Consider the following 26633-nt stretch of genomic DNA (forward strand, 5'->3'; position numbering starts at 1 on the left):
CTCCTGAGCAACAGAGAAATTCTTGGAAATTATTATTCCCAATTCAGAAGTCAGGTGACTGTACTAAATAAAAATAAAGGCAGGATGGGATCAGTAATAGGGATGACAAATTCTGTGCTGGTATAGTTTTCTGCCAACTCAATCAGCAAATATTCAGGCAGGTGAGCTGGATTGAGGGGATTACTATTTCTTTTAGCAGCCACCCTGAATCTTGTGTTTTGGTAGAAAAGCAAGAAACAGGAAGAAAACTCTCCTTGCAATGCAGTTCCATGATTGGGAACATCTTGATTTGATTGCTCTGCAAGGCGTATTACTTTGCTGCACAGAAAAGAAACAGGAATGTCCAGGACAGAGGCTCCTCTTTGGTTGTGAGCCCAAATGTCATCAAAGGGATAAATTACACAAGGGAGGCTTTGGAGGTGGAAAGGTTTACAAAACAGGCCTGCCACTCCTAAAAAGGTTGAGACCTCCGTGGTCTAGGGATCACTTCCTTTTCTCTCACAGGGTAAATGATATGTGGAATTCACCTAGAGCAGGGCTGTCCAACCTTGGCAATATATTGACTTCAATTCCCAGAATTCCCCAGCCAGCATGGCTGCCTACCTGAGGAATTTTGGAAGTTGGAGTCCACAAGTCTTAAAATTTGCCAAGGTTGGACACCCCTGACCTAGAGAGACAGGAGGAAGAGCCACAGATACTGTAGCCCTCATGCAAATAGCACCTCAGCCCACAAAAGGAGAGGACGTGTTGGAAGTTTTTCAGAAGGGGCCATCTCTAGTTTTCTGGAAAGTAAAAGAAAACGATGGCAAACATATATTTCAAGCTTGCATGATTCTGTTACTGGAATCTTAAAATAAAAATAGTGTTATTACTCATGGTTTGTGCTTCCTACTTCAAATAACTAAGAGTTTCCATGACAAATTTGACAAGCTTCCCATTTCTCTATAATCAATTTGGCGGCAGCGGCAGCAGCAACTTATAACACCTCTTCAGGATAGCAGAAACTAGCATTCAGCACCAAACCTAGATTTCCCCAACCTAGATTTTCCTGTTTTTGTATGCAAAAAGAGCCTACACTACTCAGTAATCTGCTGGTTTCCTATAGCTCCCTCCTACTCCATTTGTACTTTTCTCTTGAAGCCTCTTCAGCCTTCTAGCATGCAGCTTCTTCTACCATCTTTCTCCTGGCACCAGGCCTTGTTTCTGTATTCACAGGGGAAAAAACACGTTATTTCTCTTCTAGAAAAGGCTTAAGGGCTGTTCAGAAGTATAGATCCTGAGCTAGGCCTTGTCAAATTTTACAAGGAAAACTATAGTACCAAGCCTTGAATGTAGGCAGTCCTCTGTTAGCAACTGCATCACTTAGCAACTGTTTGCAATTATAATGGTAATGAAAAAGAAACTGTGACCAATCCTCACATTTATAACTTTTCACAGGTCTGTAAAGCAAAGGAATCCTGAAGTAAGATCATAAGCACAACCGCTTTGCTCAATGACCAAGTTGCTGGTCCCAATTGTGGTTGTTAAACAAGATTTACATATATACCGTGTTTCCCCGAAAATAAGACCCTGTCTTATATTTTTCTGAACCCTGAAATAAGCGCTTGGCCTTATTGCCATGCGCTCAAAAGCCCGAATGGGCTTATTATCAGGGGATGTCTTATTTTGGGGAAACAGGGTAGTTTAGGAGGCAGACAGTGTTCCTTTTCTTTTATGCAGGCTCAACTCTTTGGAACTGCTTTTATTGTGGTTTTAGGCCGCTGAACTTGTCCAAGTGATATGTCTGGGACCTGATGAAGTGTAAGAGGAATTTTCACAATCAATAGATGTGGACATTATACAACCCCACAGCTTCTGCTTAAGAAAAGTAGTGTCTAGGTATCTTCTGAATTATACTCCTGGTGTTGCCAGCACTTTTGAATCAGTTTTGCTCAGATCCCTGAACATCTGAGATTTAGGAGTAGAGAAACCTGATTCTTGTCGGCATGCACCGACGCAACATAACTGCTTTTCCAGACAGCAAATGTTGCTGGATGTATTTGATTTGTAGCTGTCAGTTATCTCAAAATGTATATGGAGACTAACCGTCCCTGATTATCTTTGCTAATATGCTTTTTTATAATATCGATCCATTTGAGTTTATAAGAGGGGAAATAAACATTAATTACTGTGTTCATTTTTATTATTCAGAATGGGTTTGTCCACCTATTAAAAATCAAATTTATTATTCCATTCAGCCTTTCTCAATAGTCACCCTGTAGTTGCGCTGGGACTTCAGAATTCCAGGAATTTTAGTCCCAAAACCTCAGGGAGCAGCAAAGGAGTCATCAGGGTGAGAAAACTCACTCAATTCTTTTCAATAATTCCCATTTGCTTCTATTGCGCATTGCTTTCAGTGAAGGAATCAAATAGATTACCAAGGCAACATGCAACAAAAGGGCCAGAGCTGTTAACTTTGCAACATTAAGCCCAGAGTCCATCTAGTATTAAATTTTCAAGAGATTTAAATAGAATTGTTGTATTCAATATAGTCTATTGTCAATTTAAACACCCTTTTCTATTTTCCATTATAAAGTGTATTTAGATCTCAATTCCACTGAGAACATCTCTGAATGAGTAAAGAATAAGCAATACGTATTTGGAACTCTGGTCACTTTATTTCAGCACAAATAAAAAAATTAATATAACCATCTGCATTTGATTCAATTGTTCATATCTCTAGTCAATTTACTAATTCATCCTACTTAAGCGGCCAAAATAGATCAAGCTATTCTATGTTGAACGTCGACGGCTTCAATTCTGTATCCTCTCCCTAATTTTTCTCACATTAATTTTGGTCACACAAAATGTGCAAGCCTACCATAAGGGAAAAAAAAATGTTTTCCAAATAGGATTTTGTTGGGGTGGAGAATTGTTGCTAGTTTTTTCTTGTTAAAATAATGGAAGGCAGAATCACATACCACATATCAAAATCCAACAACATATCCTTTACTCCAGTGGTGGATTTCAAATTTTTTTAGTACCAGTTCTGTGGGTGTGGCTTGGTGGACGTGGCTTGGTGGGCGTGGCAGGGGAAGGATACTGTAAAATCTCCATTCCCTCCCCACTCCAGGAAAAGGTTACTGCAAAATCCCCATTTCCCCTCGATCAGCTGGGACTCGGGAGGCAGAGAATAGATGGGGGTGGGGCCAGTCAGAGGTGGTATTAACCAGTTCTCTGAACTACTTAAAATTTCTGCTACCAGTTCTCCAGAACTGGTCAGAACCTGCCGAAACCCACCTCTGCTTTACTCACTTCAAATTTATGTCGGAAATATGAAAAACATGAGGGGGCATTTTATCATGTTCAGTGGATATGTAAAAAAATTCCAAAAATTTTGGACACAAATACATGCCTTAATTCAGAATATTTTTAAAGTCTAAGGAATAATTGAAAGCAGAGGCTCTTCTTTTGGGACTAATAGACAGACAGAAGAATGCCATGAACACTGTCTTTACATGACAACTGCAGCAAGATTATAATATGTTCAAAAGTGAAGAGGATCAACACTACCCACAATGCAGAAATGGTTGGTGAAAATGATGGAACTTGCACTGCAGAGATAGCTAAATTAACTTCTTTGATTAGAAAAAAGACAATATCTACATTTATGACTGAAACAGAAAAAAAATGCATTAATGAATTCTGGTGTTCATGATTAGAAAAAAAATTAGATAATAAAACAAAATTAGCTTTTCTGTTTGTAACCATAGAATAAGAGATAACTTTGTAATCATCCCTGTATTTTCTGCAAAGAAAATCAGAAGCAGCTTTTATTTCTTTTTATCTTTGGCTTTTTCTTTGTTTACTCTATATTAGTTTTTGTTCGCTTGCATCTTCTCTTTAAAACTTTTAATAACACTTATCCTTTACTCACAAAGGGGATATTCACAAATAGTTGGACTCCACCTCCTTGGTGGTGGCTCTGAAAAGCTGCCAAGTTAATTAGGAGGTCAGCAATATAATTGTTGAAAATGCTGGTTTCAGACAGCTCATCACTAGGGATGTTGGGGTTTTAATGAGTTGTTCGTTTATAATGTTGGGGACAGGAGTGAAGAATAATCTTGCCAGGAACAGGGCAAACTCTCTTCATCCCAGGGTTTAATTAAGGAGATGGAACATTGGATTTTGTCAGCCAAACCTTGTGTAATTCCATCTGCTCCGAACTCAACAGGACAGGAAGCTTTGACAGGGCACTTGGGGCCTACATCTGGAAACAACATGTTTCAAATGTTTTTTATAAACCTCCACTTGGGGGGTGGGGTAAGAAAAGGGGAAAAAGTACCATGAAAAATAGATAAAGCAACCGAAACGTCTAGGGGGAAAACAACTCACCAAACAACAGACATTTCTTTTAAAAGAGGCAGTTTGTAAGTGCATAATTAGCAGCTCTGGGTAGTTTGTCTTAGGAAACAGAAAGCAGGAGACTGGAGTTTTTATTTTTTTCAGTAATTCTGAAAAGAGTTAACCTTCCAGGACTGGCTCCTGTCACAATTGGGAACAAGCCAATTCTTTGTTCATTCTTATTCACTCTGTTAGGGAAGAAAGGGCAGGCAGGCAGGCAGGCAAGCAAGCATTTTGGTCATTAAAAGCTGGCTTAGTCCCACAGGAGTTTTGTGAGCTGAGATCTCCATACTGTTTTCAGTACCAATACAGTGTCCTTTATTTGGTTTAGGATCCACCCCATCTAAATCCTTAGAAATTTGTTCTTCATAGTTTGTACTAAGAACTCCTTTCTTCATACACTTTTCAGTACTTGTTTGATTCACAACTGCCTTCTCTGATCATTAGGTAGATCAACAAGAATCTGATTAATGAATCAATAAAGATTTTTTTTTACAGTTAGTGGAGCAAATTTTATTTGGTGAATGTTTTCTTATCTTTTAATCCAATGTTCTATTACAATTAACATTTATTTTTAAATTTTATTTCCAGCATACAATGCAATGTGTAGGGTTTTTTCCCTCAAGCATGGTAACTCAATTAATTTGTGGATACATGCAAATGACATATTAAAAAGCCTCATCGTTCCTTTTTTTTCTTTCTTGCCTAGGTTAACAGTTGTGAAAGATTAGCATTTTTATTTGCTCAATTTTGGAAGACCAAGTCACAAAAGAAATGATGTAGTGGACCATTCTCAAAAGAAGGTTCTTACTTAGACATTCTGTTGTTAAGTTTTCAATCACAGGTCTAGATTCTATGCATTTTATACTTAAAATACTTTTTTTAAAAAAAATTGATTTATATTCCACCTTTCTCCGGAGACTCAGGGCGGCTTACAATGCATTAAGCAATAGCCTTCATACTTTTGAATATTTATATAAAGTCAGCTTATTGTCCCCACAAACTGGGTCCTCAATTTACCTACCTTAGAAAGGATGGAGTCAACCTTGAGCCTGGTGAGATTCGAACTTACAGTAATTGCAACAGCTGGTGTTAATCACAATGCTATCAGTCTGCTGAGCCACGAGGCCCCTACTTATTTATTGTACTATTAATACTAAAGCTACATTATTGTACTATTAATTTAGTGATTACGGTAATGTTTTCACTGTATTGTTTATGCATAAAATTTTGGAGGAGTAAATCAGGAATATTTAATATTTTAGTAATCCAGTATGCACACTTGCAAGGGGACGCGGTGGCTTAGCGGCTAGGATGCTAGGCTTGTCGATCAGAAATGTCAGAAGTTTGGTGGTTCAAATCCCTAGCACCGCATAATGGAGTGAGCTCCTGTTACTTGCCCCAGCTTCTGCCAACCTAGCAGTTCGAAAGCATTTAAAAATGCAAGTAGAAAAATAGAGACTACCTTGGTGGGAAGGTAACAGCGTTGCGTGCGCCTTTGGCATTTAGTCATGCCGGCCACATGACCATGGAATTGTCATCAGACAGTGCTGGCTCTTTGGCTTAGAAACAAAGATTAGCACTGCCCCCTAGAGTCGGGAACAACTAGCATGTATGTGCAAGGAGAACCTTTACCTATACTATGCACACTTGCACAAAGATAATGCTGTCAACGCAAGAGCAAAAATATAGACACTGTTGAATGTAGGTGCTTTATAAGATAATTTCAGGTATTGATTGCATCGCCACTTGTATTCAGAGGTACCTAGCACATAGTATTTGGTTTTGAATAGTTTATTAGTTTCTTACTCATTGTAATATTACCTGCTTCTGTGTACTTTAAGTAATGGCATGATGCAGCTATATCTAATACAGAAAGCAGGTAATAAGTGTTGTAATAATAGCAACCAACTAATTTATGATGTAAATGGAACTTGAATGGGTTGCATTCAAGAGCAAGCAAACTTTAGTTGGTTTTACAGTGTGAAGCCATATGGCCTCTATCATGCTGTTCCCTTTTCTCCTTTGACCTGTTACAGGCCTTCAAAAGAGGCCAGGGTTAGGTTTCTGTCTGTTGTCAATTACCAGCCCTAAACAGATATTGCTGCTTGGGCCCCTTAGGAGGTGGTCTTTCTCCAATAAAACTCCAAGAGCATTGACAAAAACTGTTTCACCATATGCCTGTTTCAGCCACACCTCATTTGAATTTATAAGGGTTGACTGATTATCCCTTCACACGATTGCTGCAGCATCATACAACCAGCTCTGTAAGTTGTAAGAGAAAGCATAATATAAGAGAGTTTTGTAATGCATGCAATTTCAACATGCAAATGTCAGAGATAGCTTTGAAGGAGAGATTGTTCTAAAACAGTTGCTAAACTTGTACATATATACTTCAAGCATGGGAAAGTTCAAAACACCAGCAAAAATGTGGTGTTGGGTAGTTTTAGTTCTTTGTCTTCAGACTGCGATTGGGAAAATCCATGGAATCTCGATTTAAATTCCTGGAAAATAATCCTGTCTCTCCCAAAAATATTCAGAACTAGCTCCACCAAATCTCATCAGCCTGTCTCACTCAATCAGGCTGGGAAGATACGCTACAGACCCCGTCAGTCAAAGATTTTTGACTGGTGGGAGTCTAAGAAGAGAGTCTTCTCTGCTGTCAATCCCACTTTGTGGAACATTCTGCTCCCAGAGGTGAGGAAAGACCCCAATCTCTTGTCCTTCCACAAAGGCATCAAAACTTGGTTCTGCGGCCTTGCACAGTGTGTGAGTGTATGTACAGAGAATCACACAATTGTGGGGTTGAGAAACATCCCGCCCCCCACTGGTGCCTATAATAATCCAACATTAAATGACCATTTTAGGATTCCCCCCCCCTTTTGATGTCTAATTGTCATTATTCTATAATTTTTATTTATTTAGTTAGTTAGTTAGTTTGTCAAACATGTATAAAATAACGGATATAAGTATAAACATTATTATGCATACAGGAAATAGATACAAATAAATGGGGACAGTAGTATAGGGACGGTAAGCACGTTGGTGCGCTTATGCATGCCCCTTACAGACCTCTTAGGAATGGGGTGAGGTCCACGGACAGTTTGAGGTTAAAGTTTTGGGGGTTTGAGGATGTAACAACAGAGTCAGGTAGTGCATTCCAGGCATTGACCACTCAGTTGTTGAAGTCGTATTTTCTGCAATCGAGTTTGGAGCGGTTTACCTTGAGTTTGTATCTATTGTTTGCCCATGTATTATTGTGGTTGAAGCTGAAGAAGTCATTGACAGGTAGGACATTGTAGCAGGCAATTTTGTGTACTACGCTTAGGTTAGACCATAGACGGTGTAGTTCTAGGTTGTCCAAGCCCAAAATTTCAAGCCTGGTGGCATAAGGTATTCTATTGTGAGCAGAGAAGTGGAGTACTCTTCTTGTGAAATACCTCTGGACTCACTCAATTGTATTAATGTCCAATATACAGTGCGGATTCCAGGCAGATGAGCTGTATTCAAGAACTGGTCTAGCAAAGTTTGCAAAGACTTTGTTTGTAGCACAATATTACCGGAGAAGAAGCTTCGCAAGATTTTAAAAAATTGTTTAAATAACTCTAATTTATTTTTTAATTTTAGTGTTAATTGTTCTACATTGTTTTACTTATTGGTTATTTATATTGCACTTCACCCAGACTGTCTTTTTGAGGGAGCTGTGTGGATAAATAAGTAAATAAATATTCACCCACTGACCCCCACATAGACACCCATAACATATTTTGCTCTTATATTGCCCTAATACATGTTATTAGTATACCTGTCTGCAAGCATAATAAAAACATGAGACTGTACAGGCTGCCTCTTAATATCTTCAATAAAAGAAGTGCCATAGCATAAATTATGAGGTCAGATATTAATAAAATTCCATGTCAAATATTCAATGATAATGCCAAGTGGAAAACCTTGAGATCAAATCTTATCAGATGTGATAAAATATTCAAAGGATATTTCTGTATTCAACCAAGATTGGAATGTTCAGAATGTATCTCATATGTATTTGATAACAATGCTGGGAGAAGATAATTGGGGGGGAGCAAAATAATTTGATCAGTTTCTCAGCAAGCAGGATACCATCCTTGCTGTGGAAATGCAGCTTCCTTAAGTAAGAAGCATAAATGCATCATATCACACTGGCAGTTAGTGAAATGGGGAATCCTACTCAACACTCATCTATCTCTTTATTAACTGCCAAATTACTGGATACTTACACTCTCTATGTTATTCTGTTCTGGAGAAAAGATATACTAAATCAATTTTGTTCAGAATCAGATTTTTCCGCTCATTTCTAGCTGGTTTGCATGTTAAATCTGTACACATATTTATATGCATTTTCCCTTAATTTGTTCAATTTTGGAATGTAATTTTAGCTAATTCAATCAGATTTCTGTATGTAAAAAGAAGTTCACATTAAAAAAACTCTTGAGGATTTGAACTATATCACAGAATCCTGAAAACTGTTTTATCAACATGTAAATGCATTCAAATTCACATGTACTGTAGATTCAAGAAGTGCTTTTGGCAGTGTCTAATCAAAGAAATAAAATACAATGCCTCCATTGGTTCATACTGAAATTGGTTCATACTGTAATGCAAGCTGAATTAATTTCTAGGGGGAGAAATACAATTTTAATTTTGCCTAAATATTATGAGTGTTAATAAAAATGGATAGAACAGAACAGAACAGAACAGAACAGAACAGAACAGAACAGAATAGAATTCTTTATTGGCCAAGTGTGATTGGACACACAAGGAATTTGTCTTGTTGCATATGCTCTTGGTGTACATGAAAGAAAAGATACATTTGTCAAGAATCATAAGGTACAACACTTAATGATAGTCACAGGGAACAAATAAGCAATCAAATCATATTAGGAAACAGTCAATATAAATCGTAAATACCTTTGACTTATATGCAGACTTATTAAAATATTTGTAATTTACTTTCTTGTATGGTTTCCTGTAATTTCTGGTCAATTAATATATTCCTGTAGCATTTAGCCATCAATGTTTAGCCATCTCATCTAAACATACAGGTAGTCCTCAACTTATAACCACAACTGACCCCAGAATTTATGTTGCTAAGTAAAAAATTGGTTAAGTAAGTTTTGCCCATTTTAATTTTCTTGCCACACTTGTTAAGTGAATCACTGCAGCAGGGGTGGGTTCTACTTACCTTTACTACCAGTTCGCAACGGGGCCGCACGTGTGCTCTTCTGCGCATGTGCAGAAGTTTTTGCGCATGAGCAGAAGTGTCCTGATGACATCGGGGTCGGTGGGCGGAGCCTCCCACCGGTTTTACTACCGGTTCTATAGAACCAGTCCCAACCAGGGGCAATCCACCACTGCACTGCAGTTGTTAAATTAGTAACACGGTTGTTAAGTGAATCTGGTTTCTTCACTGACTTTGCTTGTCAGAAGGTCGCAAAAGGGGATCACATGACCCTGGGACACTGCAACCGTCATAAATATGAACCAATTGTCAAGCATCCGGATGTAAATCACATGGCCATGGCGATGCTGCAATGGTCATAAGTGTGAAAAACAGTCATAAATCACTTTTTTCAGTGATGTTGTAACTTTGAATGGTCACTAAATGAACTGTTGTAAGTCAAGGACTACCTGTATTCATATAGCAGGATCAATTTAAGATTCAGTTTCTCCCTAGCCTCCTGTTGCTTCTCTTCTTCATATCAGTTGAGACATCTTTCATATAGTGCAGGGGTGGGCAAATGTGGCCCTCTTACAACCTGTGGACTTTAGCTCCCAGAATTCCTGAGACAGCCATGCTGGCTCAGGAATTCTGGGAGTTGAAGTCCACAGATCATAAAGCGGCCATATTTGCCCATCCCTGATATAGTGGTATTAACAAATCCTAACTGAGTCTCATTTCTGTTCTGTTAGATTAAGTGAACATGTTAGATAAGAGAATATGCTTCTGATCAATATAAGAGTCCCAAGGAAATGAACACATAGTATGTATTTATTCCCCGGGCATTTTTAAAAAATATTTTCCCCTCTTTTTCTTTTTTGAATGATCCATTTTCTTTGGTTTTAAGTTTCCCCAATGAACAATATGTTTCCAATGAACTAGTATGATTACTATTTTCCAAAGAATTTCTTGTCTGCTGCCAGAGATATCTCGGTAATTAATTCAATATACATTTTTCCCCAACAGAGGAATAAATTTCCCACATTTATATAATTTATTCAATTATTTTAACATTGAAGAGATATGCCATACTCCATTCTCTACCTGAATCAATGTATGAATTATTTACTAAATGGGTTTAGTCTATGAACAAGCCAGGAGACAGGTCAATATTATTCCTATTTTACAGGCAGAGTAGGTCCAAGAATGTCTTTGTGTTTATAATTCTAAATTTTTGATGCAATAGTGCCAAAAAAAAATGGCTATCCTTGATTAAAACTTAGTCCTTTTTCCAGTAAATTCTTTTTATTTTAATATACAAATGATGGGTGCCTTGTTTTGTTTTGTTTTGTTTTGAAGGCTATAAACAGGAATAAATTCTCTGTGGTGGGGTCAAAACTACTAGCTGTCAGACTTCTCTCAGCTGGCTAGAAAAGAAGCTGAAAGGACACCCATTCTCTGGCAACTAGATTTATTCAATTCAATTCAAATCTTTATTGTCAGTGCACAACATATGTACAATGTACAAGAGCCTTGGTAGTACAGTGGTCTAAGGCATCCTGTTATTAAGCTGGTTATTAAGACCAGCTGCCTGCAATTACTGCAGGTTCGAATCTCACCAAGGCTCAAGATTGACTCAGCCTTCCATCCTTTCTAAGGTAGGTAAACTGAGGACCCAGTTGTGGGGGCAATAAGCTGACTTTGTATAAATATACAAAAGAATGAAGGCTATTGCTTAGTGCATTGTAAGCCGCCCTGAGTCTCCGGAGAAGGGCGGCATATAAATCAAATTTAAAAAAATAAAAATGAGATTGGTTGAGCTCCCTCAGTATACACCCCCAACACAGCTCACAGTGAAGACAGAAAATCCCTAACCCAATAAATCATATTAACAAAACACCCAGTCCTACTGCACCTATTGCAGTGTGAACAGGTTACACATTGTGCCAGACCTGCAGTCCATCATACTACATAGTTATGATGTTATTTCTCATTCAGGAGTCTGACAGCCCACGGATAAAACTGTTCTTCAGCCTGTTTGTGCGGCTGGCTAAGGCAACGAACCCTAGCAATCTCATCTAATGGTACCAGGGGACAGCCCACGATGTATTGTGCTGTACTCACCACCTTCTGTAATGTTTTTCTATCCGCGGCTGTCAGACCAGCATACCGTACCGTGATGCAATAACTTTCTATTGTGGACCGGTAAAAGGAGGTCATCAGTTGTTGTTCCGCCCTGTTTTTACGCAAGACCCAAAGGAAATTGTACCAAAATTAATGAAGCTGTAATAAAAATTCCAGTAATGGATGTGTATCAAATATAAAGCCTTCACGTAATAAAACCAAGGATCATATTTGTGCACCTTTCTCCCACAAAATGGTGTAATGGACTAGGGGGCCATGCTTTTTTGGGGGGGGGAGTGGGAGAAACAATTTTTTACCTTTCTCAATTTAATTATGGAGTAATTTGGTATCATGCTGCTTTCCTGTAACTGTGGGAGAATTTGTTCTCACATAGCTTTGCTGGGGGTCCTTTCTCTTTTGTAAGTTTCTTTCTTGTCCAGTGGACTGATAGCTATTAGTTGTCAGTTCCTGTCCTTGAATCATTCGGTGCTGGATTTGTAAACTGGTAAGATACTCATTAGGTCCAACTAGATATGCTGACATAATTGCCTACTCATTATTATTTTTTTCCTCCACTCAAATAAGAAACTTTTATTTTATTTTTTTAAAAAATCCACTTTATGTACAAAACAAAATGCAAGAATAGGGTAAAAAACTGACCCTCCTTCCTGATTTTAACCATCCCAGTTCCACTAGCTTCAAAAATTAGGCTAGGTAAAACATGTTTTAAATGATAAAGTGTTCAGGATAAGATGAAGGATCTCTTCCTTTCTTGTGGGTACCTCTTTCCTTATATTAAGTAGAGTGTCCTCCTCATTTTGGTTTATCTACCCTGTTTCCCCAAAAATAAGACATCCTCTGATAATAAGCCCAATTGGGCTTTTGAGCACATGTGCTAAAATAAGCCCCCCCCATGAAAATAAGCCCTCCCCAAAAATATTTAAATGCATGCGCAGCCAGTCCGCACCATTTCCTCTGGTTATGGTTAGGGAGACAGAGCTGGAAATCAGGTAAAATGGCAAGAGGAGCCCCGTCTTGCTCCATGCGCCCAAAATAATAAGGCCTCCCTGAAAATAAGGCCAAGCGCTTATTTCGGGGTTCAAAAAAATATAGGACAGGGTCTTAATTTCAGGGAAACACACAGTATGGCTGCTATCAAGACTCTTATAGTATGTAAATGGCTACTAAGGACTTCATACATGTAATGAAAAGGATCATCCTATATCCCTTCAGAAAACCAATAACAATATGCTCTTGACCTAGGGACAGCAAGATATCCAAAAACCATAAACTACTCTAAAATAAAGAACTGGACTAAATTGTAATCCCCCTCCCTCATCTTAAATGCTTACATTTTGCCACTTCAGAAAAGCAAAAATCAAAATGCTTGTGATTTGTTATTTTAAAAATAGGACACTTTGCATTTTCTCCAATCAGTTGGCTATTGAGTCTTCAAGATGTTTTGCTTTATTATTATTATTATTATTATTATTATTATTATTATTATTATTATTATTCAGTCAAAAAGGTTATATTTTAAAACTACATTTAAATAAAACTACACATGCAAGCAAGACTTTCGAACTAAGCCATTGCTTAGAAAGAAAGATTGTCCTTGTTTTATTCTGCATTACACCAGTGTACCAAAATCAAGTAACCAAATCCAAAGCACTGTGTAGTGTTAAGTCACAGTCCCACCAGTTATTCAACCATCAAATTAATAAATTCATCTGTCTAGTAAAGTGTATATTTGTAACCTGATAAATTTCCTGGAGATTAAACATTGACAGTTCAACATGTAAAAGTAGGTGTGGGAGATATTTCAACCCTGATTTCAAAAGTGATCAGTTGAAACAATGAGTGTAGATTACAAACTCACACTCATAACCACCCTAAGATGCCCCTCCCAGAATATTTTGGCTTTTTGACAATTGCCTGCTAGGAAGGGTGGCACCACTGAGTCTGCTACTGTCCAACACTTCCTACATTACTCAGTGGGGATTGACAAGCTCCAGGGTACCTCCCAAATTTTATCAGGGTAGTTCTTTAAAGCAAGAAGGATTAGGCCAGCCCTCAACTTCCCTGGTGGAACAAAGTAAGGTGCCTGGAGCTTGCTGCCAGATTTTGTAGTTACAGCTAATTTATCTTGAGAAATATAGCATAGAGTACTGTGGAGGAGAATTTTATGCAGCTTTCCTATCAACTACAGGTAGTCCTCCACTTACGATCACATTTGAGCCTTGAATTTATGTTGCTAAGTGAGAAATTTGTTAATTGGATTTTGCCCCATTTCGCGACTTTTCTTGCCACATTTGTTAAGTGAATCACTGCAATTGTTAAATTGGTAACACAGTTGTTAGGTGAAACTGGCTTCCCCGTTGAATTTCCTTTTCAGAAGGTCACAAAAGATGTGACATGTGACTCCAGGACACTGCAACTGTCTTAAATGTGAGTCAGTTGTCAAGCATCCAAAGGAGGAGAAAATGTGCATAGGTTCAGCTGTAGAAACAGGTTAGTGTCCACTATATAAACTGAGTTGAGTTATATAAACTGAATTGAGTTATGTTTTGTAAATTGTCCATACCTTTGATGCTCATCCATTCTCTCAAATATCTTATTTGAACTTTGTACAGATGGTTCAACTTACAACCATAACTGGGACCTGAATTTCCATTGCTAAATACAGTGGCTGTTAATTGAGTCATGCCCAATTTTACAACCATTTTTGCTGCAGTTGTTAAGCAAATCACTATAGTTAAGCAAAACATATGGTTGTTAAGTGAATCTGGCTTTCTCCATCAATTTTGCTTGTCAGAAGCCAGTTGCAGATGGTAATCACATGACTCCTCCCACTTATGACCTCATGACTGTAACTTTGTTGCTTGTATCCTTACGATTTATATTGATATTGATTGTTTCCTAGTATGATTTGATTGCTTATTAGTAACCAATGGCTATCATTAAGTGTTGTACCTTATTATTCTTGACGAATGTATCTTGTCTTTTTAGGTACATGAGAGCATATGCATCAAAGACAAATTCCTTGTGTGTCCAATCACACTTGGCCAATAAAGAATTCTATGCTATGCTATTCTATTCTATTCTACTCAAGGATGCTGCAACCTTTGTAAATACATGCCAGTTGCCAAGTGCCCGAATTTTGATCATATGACCATGGGGATGAGGTGTGAGCACCATTGTGACTTTGAACTGTCGCTAAATGAGTATTGTAAGTTGAGGACTGCCACTATGCAGGATAGTCAAAATTCCTTTTTTGGACTCAGCATGGTACATATGATATTGCTAGGTGGAGAAACTCAGAAAAACCTCCCTTTCATCTTTTGTTCACCTTCATTCTTAAAACCTGCCATGAATGTGCTGTCTTGTATCTATATCTAATGCAGGGGTCAGCAACCTGTGGCTCTGGAGCCGCATGTGGCTCTTTCACCCCTCTGCTGCGGCTCCTTGTCACTCAAAGTGTGCATTACAGCCACCAATGTACGACGCTTGCCAGCATGCAATTTATTGAGCTTTTCAACCCCTGGTAAACCAACCATGGATAAATCCAAGAGAAGAAAAGTTTCAGAAGAAAACAGAATATTTAATTCAACTATGTATGCTAGTTTTGTGGCCGCTCAAGAAATAGTCAGGCACGGGTAGGGTTTTGTGTCTCCCAATGTTTTCTTTTCTGTGAGAGATGGGTCCAAATGGCTCTTTTGAGTGTTTAAGGTTGCAGACCCCTGACCTAAGGCACTCTATGGTTTTTCCCAAGAAAAGATGTTGACCAGTTATTATTAATTGCCTTTTGAATTCCTGAGATTAAATTTAATAATACCTATTATTGAGTATGTCCTTTGACTGAGAACAGTCTGCTCATGCTAAGCAAAACTGAACAATGCTTATAAGATCCTAATACTGCCTTTCAACATAGCCTTTATTTTCTCATTCAAAAGCTTATCCAAAGAGAATTCACTCAGCTTTCTAATAAAAGAGCGATCTTTTTCTGAACTGTTAATGTAGCACAATAGCTTGGATGTGGCAATAAGCACATCCAGTTTATTTGAGAAGAGGAAAAGCTACGTGGCTTTAAAAGAGTTCTGGATAGGGGAATCTTTTAGGATCTCTGACAAGCCATATAGCACAAATATGTTGAGGATTCTACTGGAGTGACAGTTGAAATGCCCACTAACTGAAACATTTGAAGTCTCTCTCTCTCTATCGCGTGGTTACTCCTCTCTGACTCACTTCTCTAAAATGCCTATTGATCCTTCCTGGCCAGGTATTTCCAGATGTAGCGGAAATGGTATTTTTTGTTGGTTGTAATTGTTTACTTACTGATTTTAAAGCTGAATGGTCCATTTTTCTCCGTTGTGGCTCACTGAGTTCAAATCCTCTTAGATTTAAACTTCAATTTTTAAAAAAACAATTTGCACTGTTTGGGGGGAGATTTCACTACCAGATATCCCCATTTCCTTAAGATGTTTCTGGGATTTTCTCCAAGTTTCATTTTATGGATAAAATTATTGGGAATTTAAAGATTTTTTATTCCTCTTTTGCCCCAAGAAGCACTGTTGCCTTTGATTGCAAGTTTCTGCTTTTAAAAAAAAAAAAAGGTTTTAGTAACATACAGAAAGATAGGACATAAAAGAAATTTTACAAGTTTAATTTTATGGATAAAATTATTGGGAATTTAAAGATTTCTGATTCCTCTCTCCTTTGCCCCAAGAAATCCTGTTGCCTTTAATTGCAAGTTTCTGCTTTTTAAAAAAGATTTCAGTAACATACAGAAATCTAAGTAGGTAAAAGAAATGTAAAGAATAATTAAGCTGTATAAACATATGAGTAATGAAAAGAAAACTTTAGTGAATATTATTTTCTGCTTTTTCGTCATCTGTGTTTCTCTCTCTCTCTGATTTCTCCTCCCCAACCCTGACTCCCATTTCAGGGTGTTTAATTAGATTTTTTCTTGTAGACATGGAAGTCTTAATATGCAAGGGGGGGCAGGAAATCTTAGGGTTTAATTGAAAGGAATAGGTATAGTAATATTTATAGCTTGGAAAATATACACAAAGTACCTTTCTTGCTATATGTATGTTATTAAAAACAGAGAGAGTACCCAGGTAATTATTAAAAGGCTCAACTTAAACAAGTGTAGTCAAAAAAAATAAAGAAAGGAAATGCATCACATTACAGAGAATGAATGAAATCAATTTTCATAATCACATGTAAATTGATATACATGCAAATTCAGAAATAATATTATGATGTTCAGAAATAAGATGTTTGACCTCTATGCTTGTTTAGTCTCCTGTCCAAAATGCTAACAACTTTTAAGGGGCAACTTCAAGGTCCTTAGTTGAAAAAATAATTAATGAAAAAGAAAAAAAACCATGCCTTGGTCATTCTGGCTGGACTACTGCAAAATCCTCTATATGGAGCTGCCCTTGAAGACCACCAGGAAGTTACAACTGTTTCAGAAGGTGGCAGCATGCAGTTTTGGGTGCCCCAACTCCATTCATTTTATACCCCTATTGAGTAATCTGCACAGGTTCCCAGTTTTCTTGCAAGTGCAATTCAAAATATTGGTTGTTACTGTGTTTTCCCAAAAATAAGACCCTGTCTTATATTTTTTGAACCCCAAAATAAGCGCTTGGCCTTATTTTTGGGGAAGTCTTATTATTTTGGTGTGCATGGTGCAAGATGGGGCTCCTCTTGCCATGTTACCTGATTTCCAGCTCTGTCTCCCTAACCCTAACCAGAGGAAATGGCGGGGACCAGCTGCGCATGTATTTAAATATTTTTGGGAAGGGCTTATTTTCAGGGGGGGAGGCTTATTTTAGTGCATATGCTCAAAAGTCCAATTGGGCTTATTATCCGGCGACATCTTATTTTCGGGGAAACAGGGTACCTTTATTTATTTATTTTATTTATTTATTAAATTTATATACTGCCCTATTCCTAAGGGACTCAGGGCGGTGAACAGCGAACGATAAAAATACATGTAATACAAACGTTAATAATAAAAAACCAATTAAAATATACTAAACATTCTGGTCCTAGATAATTCAAGACATCCCAGTTTAAAATAAAATCAAAAAGCAATATAAAGGGAAAGTTAGCCCAGGCCGGCCTGCTGAAACAGGAATGTTTTGAGGGCACGGCGGAAAGTGCGCAGATCCGGAATCTTCTGTATCTCTGGGGGGAGTTCGTTCCAGATGGTGGGTGCCCCCACAGAAAAGGCTCTCCCCCTGGGGGCCGCCAGTCGACATTGTTTGGCTGACGGCACCCTGAGAAGCCCCTCTCTATGGGAGCGTACTGGGCGGTGAGAGGCTATTGGTGGCAGAAGGCGGTCTCGTAAGTACCCCGGTCCTAAGCCATGGAGCGCTCTAAAGGTGGTAACTAAGACCTTGAAGCGCACCCGGAAGACCACAGGGAGCCAGTGCAGCTCGCGCAGGAGGGGAGCCACATGGGAGCGCCATGCTGCTCCCATAACTACCCGCGCGGCCGCATTCTGGACCAGCTGGAGCCTCCGGGTGCTCTTCAAGGGGAGCCCCATGTAGAGAGCATTACAGTAGTCCAGGCGTGAAGTGACGAGGGCATGAGTGACCGTTTTTAACGAGTCCCGATCCAGAAAGGGACGCAACTGGCGAATCAGGCGAACCTGATAAAAAGACCTCCCGGCCACAGCTGTCAAGTGTTCTTCTAAAGACAGCCGTGAGTCCAAGAGGACGCCTAAGTTGCGAACCCTCTCCGTGGGGGGCAATGACTCATCCCCAATAGTCAGTGATGGCACCAATTGACTATATCGGGACGTCGGAAACCACAGCCACTCGGTCTTGGATGGGTTGAGCCTGAGTCTGTTCCTCCCCATCCAGATCCGTACAGCCTCCAGGCACTGGGACATCACTTTAAGGGCATCATTGGGGTGGTCCGGGGTGGAGATGTATAGCTGAGTATCATCAGCATACTGATGATACTTCACCCCAAAACCACGGATGATCTCACCCAGCGGCTTCACATAAATGTTGAACAGAAGGGGTGAGAGAACCGACCCCTGTGGCACCCCACATATAAGGGGCCTCGGGGTCGACCTCTGCCCCCCTGTCAACACAGACTGCGACCGATCAGATAGAAAGGAGGAGAACCACCGCAACACGGTGCCTCCCACCCCTAACTCCTCCAACCGGTGCAGCATGATACCATGGTCGATGGTATCAAAAGCTGCTGAGAGGTCTAATAGGACCAGGATAGAGGAGCAACCCCTGTCCCGGGCCCTCCAGAGATCATCTACCAATGCGACCAATGCCGTTTCCGTGCTGTATCCAGGCCTGAAGCCCGACTGGAACGGATCTAGATAAGCCGATTCATCCAAGTACTGAGGAAGCTGTCGCGCTACCACACTCTCAACAACCTTCGCAATGAAGCGAAGGTTGGAGACTGGACGGTAATTAGCCAACACTGCTGGGTCCAGAGAAGGCTTCTTGAGGAGAGGCCTCACCACCGCCTCCTTCAAGGCAGCAGGGAAGACACCCTCTCTCAAGGAAGCATTTATAATCCCCTGGAGCCAGCCTCGTGTAACCTCCCGAGAGGCCAGCACCAGCCAGGAGGGACACGGGTCCAATAAACATGTGGCCGCGCTTAGTCTGCCCAGTATCTTGTCCATGTTTTCCAGAGTCACAGAATCAAACTCTTCCCAGATAATATTCTCAAGACTTGCCTCCATCCTCCCTCCCGAATCTACCCAGTCAGAGTCCAAATTTTCCCGAATCTGAGCGATTTTGTCATACAAATATTGTACAAAGTCCTCGGCTCTACCCTCCAAGGGGTCCTTCCGCGCTTCCTGGTGGAGCAGGGAGCGGGTCACCCTAAACAGGGTGGCCGGGCGATTATCTGATGACGCAATAAGAGCGGAAAAATAGTTACATTTTGCCGCTTTTATTGCCACCAGGTAGGTCTTAATATGAGACCTTACCAGTGTTCGGTCAGATTCAGAACGGCTGGCCCTCCAACTGCTCTCCAGGCGTCTTTTCCGGCGTTTCATCTCCCTCAGCTCCTCGGTGAACCAGGGAGCCAGGTGAGATCGACGCCGGGTCAGAGGCCGCAAAGGCACGACCCGGTCCAAAGCTCCAGCGGCCACCCTATCCCAGATAGCCACTAGGTCTTCAGTCGAGCCGTGTGCCAGAGCCTCAGGAAATGGCCCAAGCTCCGTCTGGAACCTATCCGGGTCCATCAGGCGCCTGGGGCGGAACCACCTCATCGGTGGTTTAAAGCCCTACACGTCTTGGATTATCCACAGGAATGCTCCCCCCTGAGAATATCTGCTTGGGAGATGATTGTCTAGCGTAGACATGCTCCAGGTCCTTCCCTTCGATGTTGTTACCTAGTAGGACCTGTTAAGGCACCAGGCTAGAAACTGGGAGACTCTGAGTTCTAGTCCCACCTTAGGAACAAAATCAGCTGGGTGACGTTTAGCCAGCACCCCCTCTCAGCCCTAAGAAAAAGGGCTGCCAATGGCAAAATACTTCTGAAATCTTGCCAAGAATACTGCCAGGCATTTGCCAGGAGTCAACACTGAAGCACCCCCAAGAAAAAATGGGACCTATGAAGGATATCTTTTCTATGATAGTCCCTATCCTCTTGAAAGCCATTGCTCTTGATATTTGGCAGTCCCGTGCCCTCTTAACCTTCCAGAAGGCCATCAAGGGCACAATCTTTCCCCTAGCACTGGGATAGGGTAAAATCGGGGCTGGAAGATACTGGTGTTTGGCTACATCAAAGGAGATGGGTCGTGACACTAGGTTTCTGTTTTTATTCCTTCTTTGTTTGCTTTTACAGTATTTTTTTTTAATGATATTTGGTTTTATATATTTGTGAGATGCCCAGAGTTGGGTTTTTAAATGAGGAGCCATAGAATTCAAATATAAATAAATAACCTATGTAGAGTAGGAAATAAGATGGACCTCATTTAAAGTCATTCCATATATTGATTTGTATTTATTTATCCTATTTGTATAGTCATATGATTATGGATGCTAAATTGTCTCGTTTCTCTTTTATTGATCCAGTATCACTAAATGAGTTCCCCTCCACAAAGCACTCGAAAGAAGAACTCTCTTCTTTTTCACCATCCAGAAAGAACCCCGCAAAATATGGTCTCTTGCATTCCAAAAAGAACGGGGACAACTGTTCATCTTTACCTTCTAAAAGTAAATCTGAAGATCCCATCACTTTGTCTTGTAAAGAATATTGTCCCTCCCTACATTTAACGAGACACTGTAAAGTATCTCCTTCTAGATTGCCATCAAAAGACAATCTACCCCCTTGTGAAGTCACAAATTTTCAACCCCATCGTGAATGTCATCAAATGAGGGTTTTAGGAAAGAAGCCTGATCACGTGTCCATACAAATAGAAGAACCTGAGCCTGCATTCAGATCTACTGCAAACTCCCTGAAATCTGATATCAATGATCTGGAGAAGTTTTGCTCTAGAATAGCAACTTCCAGTTTGTCTATGCCAAACTTTCTAGAAGATACATTTATGTTTATTTCTTCTGGGACGGTGATATTCATATGTCTTTATATTTATTTAAAATTAGTTCTTTTACTTAAATAATAAAAGTCAGATTTGTTTGTGAAAATACTAGGCTCTGGCTGATAGAAAGAATACTTCCTGAGTCGTCATATTCTGATATAATCACAATGTTTTGACATATTCTTTTTTTAAGACGTGTTACACAAAATGACAAATATACACAGTATGGCAATTCAGGACCTTGGAAACATATAATATTTGACACCAAGTAATTCTCTGTACATTCCATGGGAAACTCTTCCCTATCTACCAATCTGAGAAGGTTCAAGAGATGTCGTGCTCTAAATTCTCCCATGGGGAGAAATCAGGAGAGATAAGGAAAGAGGAAACTCCATATTTGGATCCCAACTGTTAAAAGCCTCTGTTTCATACCTACCAATCTTTCCCTCTAGTCTTAGGATATATAAAATGGCCTCCAATTATAATAATAAATTATGGGCAGATATGCATAGAAGATGGCAGTCTTTCTAGCTGCAAATTGTTTAGGGCAGTGATGGCTAACCTTTTTCTCTTCATGTGCCAAAAGTGCGCTCATGTGCCGGAACCCATAATGCATACATGCGCCCCGCGCATTCATGCATGACACCACCCACACCCCCGTGTGCATTTGCATGCGACCACCCCTCAGTGACCTCCACCCCCCCCATGCATGCGGACGAGGGCTGGGATTCAAAAATTTTAGCAACTGCACCATGGCGGGGTGGGGCATTTTCACCCTCCCCAGGGTCTGGAAGCTTTCCTCGAGCCTCCGAGAGGGCAAAAATGGCCTCCCCTGGGCTCCGCAGGCCCGTTTCTGCACTTCCCCCGTGCTCCCCCTGCCCTCACGCATGCATGCATGACCCCACATATGTCCGCGCATCTCCTGTATGTGCCCCGCCCCCTGCACATCCCAAAAATCAGCTGGCCAGCGGGAGGCATGCGTGCACATGCACAGTGGAGCTGAGGTGGGCGACGGCTCACGTGCCTGCAGAGCGGGCTCTGCATGCCAGCTGTGGCACGCGTGCCATAGGTTTGCCATCACGGGTTTAGGGTTTTGTTGGTTAAAACAAGCATCATGAAATTGCCTAGAAATAAACTGGAAGAATGTAAAATGGTATATATATATCAAAAACTAATGGGGAAACTTCTTCTGTATCAAGTTCCTGCCAAAGGTAAATAAAGTTATTGTTTTCAAACCTAGTTTAAACTCCAACTGAAAATGATCCAAATGAACAATTTAATCGAAGCTTTGTGCCAAATTTTTTTCAATATGTGGGCCTTTTGAATAGATATAAATAGGCTTGTACTCACATATAAATACAAACTGGTACTTCATGTAAAAAAAATTAAATTACTAAGCTCTTAAAGATCTAGTAAAAAACCAAAGAAGTTATAGTTAAGTATTGGATATGTTTTCTATTTCATCTCCACATGTCCACTTAACAAAACTGGGTCTGTGGAAGGAAGGAAGATGTGTGAATAAGATCACAAGGTTTTGTGAAAGAAAGGGGAAAAAACCAGGTTCAGAGAAGGGGTTAAATTCTTAACACTGGCAAGTCCTGCATCAGCCAGCAAAAGAGATTTAAGGTCACTACATTTGTCCAAAGAACTCAGCTGATAGCAAGCAATCTGTCAACTTTCAAAGATGCTGGACATTCTTTTGCTGGGGCTAAAATGTCATATGTTTAAGACTGCAATTCTGTGCATGTCTCACTGAACTCAGTGGGACATCTTGACCCTACGATGCACTGCATAGCATTAGATTCCCAAGAAGCAAAACAGCTGCTACCCCTTTGTTCCTTTTTTAAAATAATTTCCATTCAAGGTGAGTCTTTTAAGTTTTCCCACAATTGTTACACAATTGTATACAACATCATTAAGTCATAGGCAGTAATCAGTCAACACTGGGTTAGTATATGTACCAGATCTATGGGGAAGAAAGGAAACTAAAGAACAGCTTACTTCAATGTGTTTTAGTTTCCTTACCTAAGAATATTGATAGGTTCTACCAGTTGCAGCTGTCAGAAGCCTGAGATGGTCTTCTTGCTATATATCCTTCAGCTGCTCATGTCGAACAGCCTCAATATACATCAGTGTCATTCTAGGATGGATAAAGTTATCATGATGGCTTACTGATCATGATTCTAGTGATATTACAAAATGCTACACTAAGGAAGTTGGACAATGCCTTATCAGTCTCCCATCACTTTGTTAATTGCATTCAATCAAACGTATGTGAGGTTTTCTAATTTGATTGAAATGTCAGTGGGGAAAAAAGTGGGGCTGTGTGTTTTCAAAGTGTAATTATTTTTTTCTGTAATAATTTTGACTCCTGTTCTATAAAGATCTCATTCAAGTGAGAAAACATATGTGAACTGGTCTCTTCTCCCATTAGAAAACAGGAAAATGGTTTCACATTTTATTTATTTAGAGTATGGCAAAAATGTTAAACCCATCACAATTATATTCTCAATGAGAAAACATGAAACCATTTACCCTATACACATATTAATATACACTATTTATAAAGTCAACTAGCTGATAACCAGGGGTTGCCCGGGTATTTATTTATCCCAATCCTGTATTAGACAGGACAAGCAATTTCACCCTGAGCCCTGATTTCTGCGAGAATTAAATTAGTTAAAAATGTTTTCCCTGTGCCCCCAGAAGTGTCAAGTAAAATGATACTACCTTGTTGTTTTGCCATAATCATTTGATATGCTTTTTTCTGATCTTGATTTAGAAGTGGCTTCTTGTCCACGATATATGCACTAAACTGTTCAACGTTGTAGTTCTTTTCTCATATGTAATCTGTGTGAAGTACGTCATGTCGTCTCGTAGTGGTGCAGGCAGGTCGAGTTGCAGTAATGTTTTATTGATCATGGCCATACATTTATCCTCAAGAATAATCAAAGCCTTGTTGAAAATGACTGGACCAAACATAATTTCTAATGTTAGATTTTCCCCCTTACCAAAGGGAGCCCCCTTGTGGAGTACTGTGAAGCCATTACCATGGCAACTCCACTTGTACAGTAGAAGCCATTTTAAGGCACAACAGGCTGTATCTTAACAGAACACAGGCCCTGAGGGGTGTTTATTATTTATTTATTTATTTATTATTCATATTTCTATGCCGCCCACTCTCCGAGGACTCTGGGCGGCTTACACCAAAGACAGTATATTAAATAGCATATTGCCCCCAACAATCTGGGTCCTCATTTTACCCACCTCGGAAGAATGGAAGGCTGAGTCAACCTTGAGCCAGTGAGATTTGATCCGCTGATCTGCTGAACTAGCAGTCAGCTGAAGTAGCTGCAGTACTGCACCCTAACCACTGCGCCACCTCGGTTCTTGTTAGGGGTGTTTTACTCCCACAGTATTTCTTTCCAGAGAGTAAATCATCTGTGTACCAAGTTTGGTTGAAATTGCTCGAGGCGTTCCAGAGTTATGCTGGAACACACACACACACTCACAGAGCCAGATAGATAGATAGATAGATAGATAGATAGATAGATAGATAGATAGAAGATGGAGTTGCATACAGAAAGACTCTAGGGTGTCCAGAGGGCAGTTTTTCACAATATGTCACACTGTCTGTTTTGGAGTACCACAGCTACATTCCAAAGAGGAGAGCTTTATGGAGGAGACTAGACTTGTTGAGGCCTAATCCCGTTGAGGATTGACCAGGTCTTTCTGGGTAGATCTGGATAGATTTCTGGATCTTTTTGGTTCAGCTGTAAAGCAGAGAAGCTTTGACACTCTGAAAGAGCAATAGAGGACCATTCTCACATCTAGGCCTGAAGCAGACTGAAGTTGTTATCCAGCAAGATCTCCTAATAAGTGGAAGTCTGGAGTGAATCCTATTGTTTATAGCTTCGGTAATATCTGCATTGATTGGCAGGTTTCACATTCACTCATCAACACAGATCCAAACCATCTTCCCTAATGGCAATTTGACAAGGAAATGGGGAACTCCAGCTCCTAAAAGGTTTATTTGCTAGTTTTTCCTACTTTAGCCTTCAATATAAAGTAGGACTTAGGTCACAATAGAAGCAGCAAACTTATGCCCCGTTTCTTCCTGTGATAAAGCCAACAGAATCCTGCCTTCACAATCACATGTTTCGTTATTCCCAATGAAAATGTCAGAGAAAGAAAGAAAGAAAGAAAGAAAGAAAGAAAGAAAGAAAGAAAGAAAGAAAGAAAGAAAGACATTCTAAATACATATTTCCCTATCACAATTCCCTAGATGAATTGCTGGTTACATCTAGCTCAAGGCTTTAGAATGGATTCTGAATTATAGGCTGTACTCTCAACATAGTTTTAGGATTAGGTTGACTGAGAATGAGTTTGACAAGTGAAAGTCACTCCCATTATTGTAATAAATTCATCTCCTGATGAGCTTTGGATTAGCTGTGGCAGCCATACCCTGCAGGATTATCCCTTGGTATATAAATTCCAAGGGATTCCCAAATGCCCTGCAGTTTTTTGGAGATGGATAGTGCTTCTGTTGAAATTCCAGTTTCACTCTGGAATGGCAAGATGAGAAGGGTCATTAACATTGCTACTGCTGATCTCCCTGTGTTTACAGGGAGCCCAGAAAGTTCTTGAGTTCTGTGAAGAAATCTGGACAATGATGTAGGCTGATAGGCTTATCAGGGCCAATAGGCTTAGTGAGTGCGATTGGACGCATATAATACATACCTACAACTACTATATGCTGTTCAGTCAGCCAAGCAAAACCATTTCTTTGTCATTATCACATCTTTAGTGAATCAGCCAGAGTATTTTCCTTATAGAACTTTTGTAAAAAAATAATAAAAAAGTAACTGCTTTAAAAGTTACATTAACTTCTTTAATGAACTGATTCCTTAAAATAGAGGCATCTTTCTTCACATTTACACAAAAGCCAGAAAAAAGAGGGTCTATTTTAATGAGTAGCAGAGATATGCTATGCTTGTGCAAAGTTTTAAAATTTCTTCTGAACAACTTTCGAAGTAGGCATAGCACAAATGTTTTGCTCATCATATGTATATGTATGCATGTAGTATTTTTTGGACTATAAGATGCTCCAGACTATAAAATGCACCTAGCTTTTGGGGAGGAAAACAAGAAAAGAAAAATCTGCCTCTGCTTCCCAGCAATTTGCCTCCTTGCAGCAAACACCCTGGTCAGTTTAGCACGAGCAGCTGATTGGCGGTTAGATTTGCCTCCTGGAATACTGCCTATCAGCTGTTCCAGGCTGCAGAGATCACCACTGCCACCTATCGCCGCCGCCACCTATCGCCACCTCCGCACGTTCCATTTTTGGCCTCTGCATGCCCCGTTTTCGGTCTTTGCGCATCCCGTTTTTGGCCCACT

The 26633-nt window shown here is 39.9% G+C and overlaps 1 long non-coding RNA gene across 1 annotated transcript; it reads left to right on the forward strand.

The window, feature by feature from the left end:
- Positions 1–15893: 15893 nt before the first annotated feature.
- On the forward strand, positions 15894–21342 carry LOC148115176 (uncharacterized). Its single transcript, XR_015731903.1, has 2 exons — positions 15894–15983; positions 20770–21342. It is a non-coding gene; the product is annotated as an uncharacterized LOC148115176 (long non-coding RNA).
- The last annotated feature ends 5291 nt before the right edge of the window (positions 21343–26633 follow it).

The sequence above is a fragment of the Pantherophis guttatus genome, chromosome 2, assembly GCF_059756535.1.
Source record: "Pantherophis guttatus breed Tessera chromosome 2, ASM5975653v1, whole genome shotgun sequence".
NCBI classification, from domain to species: domain Eukaryota; kingdom Metazoa; phylum Chordata; class Lepidosauria; order Squamata; family Colubridae; genus Pantherophis; species Pantherophis guttatus.